Source organism: Trichechus manatus, unplaced genomic scaffold (genome assembly GCF_000243295.1).
Source record: "Trichechus manatus latirostris isolate Lorelei unplaced genomic scaffold, TriManLat1.0 scaffold00027, whole genome shotgun sequence".
In the NCBI taxonomy this organism is placed as follows: Eukaryota; Metazoa; Chordata; class Mammalia; order Sirenia; family Trichechidae; genus Trichechus; species Trichechus manatus.
Window position 1 is genome coordinate 15,193,750 of NW_004443963.1, and position 4,460 is coordinate 15,198,209.

General features: G+C 48.2%; 1 pseudogene; it reads right to left on the minus strand.

Moving 5' to 3' along the window:
- The window catches only part of LOC101343328 (cytokine receptor common subunit beta-like), a 20,081-nt pseudogene extending 18,827 nt beyond the window's left edge, over nucleotides 1-1,254 (minus strand).
- Nucleotides 1,255-4,460: the final 3,206 nt, after the last annotated feature.

A 4,460-nucleotide genomic window follows, 5' to 3' on the forward strand; every position in this document is an offset into this window, starting at 1 on the left:
CAATCTTCACGTGGCTTGGCACTTCTCTTTCCCCTTCTTTATGCTGTTCACTTGTTTAATCTCTTTCATATCTCAAATGAAATTGACTCAAGATACACCCCACATTAATCCTGCCTCATTAACCTAACAAAGACCACCCACTTCCAAGTGGGATTATAACCACAGGCATAGAGGTTAGGATTTACAACACATATTTTTGGGGGACCTGATGCAATTTATAACAATCATGGTGTCTTATTTTCCTTATATATTGCTGGATTCAATTTGATAATATTTTGTTAAGAATTTTTGTGTTTATGTTCACAAGGAGTATTGGTCTTTAATTTTCTTTTCTTATTGTGTCTTAAGGGTAATGAGAACTTCATAAAATCCATTGGGAAGTATTTCTTCCTCCGAGTTTGTGTAGAATTGATATTATTTAGCAGAATTCATCAGCAAAGCCATCTGAGCCTGGCATTTGTGTGTGAGGGTTTTTAGTTACAAATTCAAAAATTTTAACAGATACAGGCCTTTCCAAGTTTTCTAATTCTTTTTGAGTAAATTTTTATAATTTGTGTCTTTTAAGATTTTTTTCTGTTTTATCCAAGTTGCCAAATTTATTGGCATAAACATTCATAATATTCTATTATTATCCTTTTAATGTCTATATAATTTGGAGTGATGCCTTCTGCTTTATTCCTGACATTATTAGCTTGTGTTTTCTCTCTCTTTTTTTTAATTGATCAGCCTAGCTAGAAGTTTATCACTTTCATTGATTAAACAAACAAACAACAAGCAGCATTTGTATTTTCTCTATTTGTTCTTCTGTTTTTTATTTCATTGATTTATTTTCTTAATTATTTCTTTCCTTTTACTTGTTTGTGTTTAATTTGCTCTTCTTTTTCTTACTTCTTAAGTAGGAGTTTAGATTGCATATCCTTCTTCTCTGATACAATCATTGATAGCAATACATTTCCCTCTAAACGTTGCTTTAACTACATCCCACACATTTTGATGTTATTGCCTTCCGTTTTCATCCAGTTCAAAATATTTTCTGATATTTTGGTCCTTTCTTTGACCCAAGGATTATTTTGTTTATTATTTTTGAATTTATTATTATTGAATTAGCTCCAACTCATGGCAACCTTATGTATAACAGAACGAAACATTGTTCTGTCCTGTGCCATCCTCATAATTGTTGGTAAGTTTGAGCCTATTGTTGCAGCCACCGTGTTGATCCATCTCATGAAGGACTTCCCTATGCTGACCCTCCATGTTTCTAAATATGATGTCCTTTTTTTGGACTTGGTCTTTCCTGATGATGTGTCCAAAGTAAGGATGACAAAGTCTTGCCATCCTCACTTTTAAGGAGCATTCTGACTGTACTTCCTCCAAGACTAATTCGTTCCTTATTGGTAAAGACAACAACAAAAGGTTTTTTAGTAGAGTCTAATTTCCAAGTGGTTCCCTGGGTGGTGTAAACAGTTAAGTGCTCAACTACTAGCTGTAAGGTTGGTGATTCAAACTCATCAAGAGGCACCTTGGAAGACAGGCCTGGCAACCTGCTTCTGAAAGGTCACAACCTTGAAAAGCCTATGGGGCAGTTCTACATTGCACACATGGGGTCACCATGAGACAGAATCAACATGATGGCGACTACTAACAATTTCCAAATATTTGAGGATTTTCCAGGAATCTTCCTGTTGCTGACTTCTAATTTACTTAAAAGTTATTCTCTATGTTTCAAGTATTAAAATTTATGGAGTCTTGTTTTACGGCACAGAATGTGGTACATCTTGGTGAACGATCATGTGCTCTTGAGAAGGATGTTTCTTCTTCAGTTGGGTGGGATATTCAATAAACGTCAATTAGGCCCAGTTGGCTGATGGTGTTGTTCAAGTCTTTTATATCCTTACTGATTTCTGTCTAACTGTTCTATCAGTTACTGAGACGAGTGTTGAAATTTCCAGCTATAATTACACATGTGTCTACTTCTCATTTCAGTTCTGTCAGTTTTTGCTTCATGCATTTTGAGGCTCTGAGGTAATGAGGTGTGTTCATAAAAGAGTTCACACAGCAGGCCTGACTGCTGTCCTCAATTCCATAGCAGATCTACCCAAACACGCAGGATTTCCAGAAATGAGGCCCAGCCACCAGCATTGCAGTGACTGGTGCACCACTGCACACACATGAGGGGACACAGGCCCAGAGGGGAAGGCTCTGGCGCAGCGTCCCAGCCTGAGGCAGATGTAGGCACTAAAGCCCAGGCCTCCTGCTCCCCTCCAAACAGGGTGTTCTCTCCCCATCACTGGTCATGTCCCTGGGGGTGGAGAGTGTGTTGGTCTGATCCTATCATATATCTCCTTTCTCAGTTCCTGGGGAAAGAACAGCAGTGGGTGAAAGAACAATGAAAGCTGGAGAGATAAGCCTGGCCTGGTCCCCAGCCTGAGAGGAACAGAAGATTCCTGGGCAGTGAGGACCCTCAAAACTCCCTGAAGTGTAGACCCACCTGCGTCAGCCACCTGCTCATCCAGCGCTGACCAGGGAGATGGTGCTGACCGGGGGGCTGCTCTCCATTGTCCTGTTGGCTCTGTGCTGGGGGCCCAGTATGGCAGGGACCCAAGGTGAGTCCCATTGCTCCCTTCCTTCCCCTGCCCCTCTCCTCGCTGCTCGGCCCTGTGGGTGAGGCTCCCCTCCACTGTGTCTCCTGCCCCCTCCCCACTGCTGGGCCCTGTGGGTGAGGCCACCCCTCCACTGTATACCTGAGGAAGCTCCCAGAGTCACCTCCAGTGGCTCCTGTCCTCCCTCCCAGCCCACCCGCCTCCGTTCCTTCTCTCCCTGTTCCTCCCTGGCCGCCTTCCCTCTCCTCCCTCTGCCGGCACACTCCTGCTATCCTTTGTCTGGTCTCCTGTTAAGGCCACCTGAGGCTTTTCTGCCCTCAGCTCTCAGTGTGGCCACTCCAGACAGTCTTCTGTCCCTCGTTCTGCACCAGACACTCCACTCCTCTGAGCAGCCTCCCACGTTTCCCACCTCCACGCCTTTGCTCCTGCCGGGCCCTCTGCCTGGATTCTGTTCCAGGCTCTGTCCCCAGAAACCTCCTCCTGGTGCTCAGAGGCTCTGCTGGGATGACCCTCTGGCTCTTGGAGCAGCATGAACCCCCACCCAAAAGTGCACCCACAACTGCCCAGAGGGGCCAGAATGGGGAGGTCTCAGGGTTTGGGCTCTGCCATGTTGCACCTAGGGGTGGGTTTGGCCACACGGTGGGGTCTGATGCATGTCGCCATCCTGGAACTGCACCAGGGGGCCCACAGCAGGGCTTGGGAAATGTGCTGCCAATCAGCTGGAATGACTGACAGCCAGGAGGCTCATCCCTAAGCCCCCTGCCAGCGAGGGCCTCCCACCTCTGCCTGGCATCTGGGGACCAGGGCAGGATGGGGGAGACTCCTCCACAGCGTGGGCACCAGGGGAGCTGGGAGGGGGAAGTGACGAAGGCCACATGGAGGGAGAGAGGGCTGACCCATCCTGCCTCTCCCTGGTCAGAGGCCATCCCCCTGCAGAGCCTGCACTGCTATAATGGCTACACCAGCCACATTGAGTGCAGGTGGGCGGACACCGAGGCTGCCCAGCGGCTCATCAATGTGACCCTCTATCACCGACCGGACGAGTGAGTGACCTGTGGGGGGCATGTAGAGTGGAGAGAGGTCCAGGGTCAGCCTGGGAGTGGGGGCTGCCCAGCGGACCGAGGGTGAAGAGACCCTGCCAGGAGCTCCGGCTCTAGCAGGCTGCCAGCCAGGCCTGAGGCTGGTACCCGATGTTGGGGCTTCTGGGAGGGCTGACTATATTATTATTGTTGTTGCTGTTGATGATGATAATGGTGGAGATAATCTATCTCATCACAGTTTAACAAAATTATCCCACCTGCCTTATTTTAGTTCCTTCTGGCTGTGAGGTGGGCAGGGTAGGAGAGGCTGTCCCGTTCACAGACGAGGTGGGCAGGGCAGGTGAGGATGCCCTGTTCACAGACGAGGTGGGCAGGGCAGGAGAGGATGCCCAGTTCCCAGATGAGGAAACTGGGGCCACTCTCCTGGCAGCACAGTAGGTGAGTGCCAGAGCTGGGCAGATTCCTCTTTTCTGACAGACTTAAGGGGCCAGGCTCCATACCCTTCCAGGGTCCTCCCACTTCCCTGCATAGGGATTTATCCTTTTCTCATCCCATGTTTCCTGTGCATGCATTGTTGGGGAAGGTGCTTGCGTCATTTTGGGATGTTGCTGAGAGTCCAAATCAGCCATAACAGAGATAATTAAATGTCTAGATAGAGCCTCCAGGTGGGGAGACCCTCCCCGTGGAGGCCATTCCTGGGAAGGAGAAGTCTCTGCTATACTCCACAAGGCCCCCACGTTCACTTTCTCTCTCCTGCTCTCTGGATGCCTCCAACTCACCTCCTCCACCTTCCTCAGTCACCCACTACCACCCCCACCCC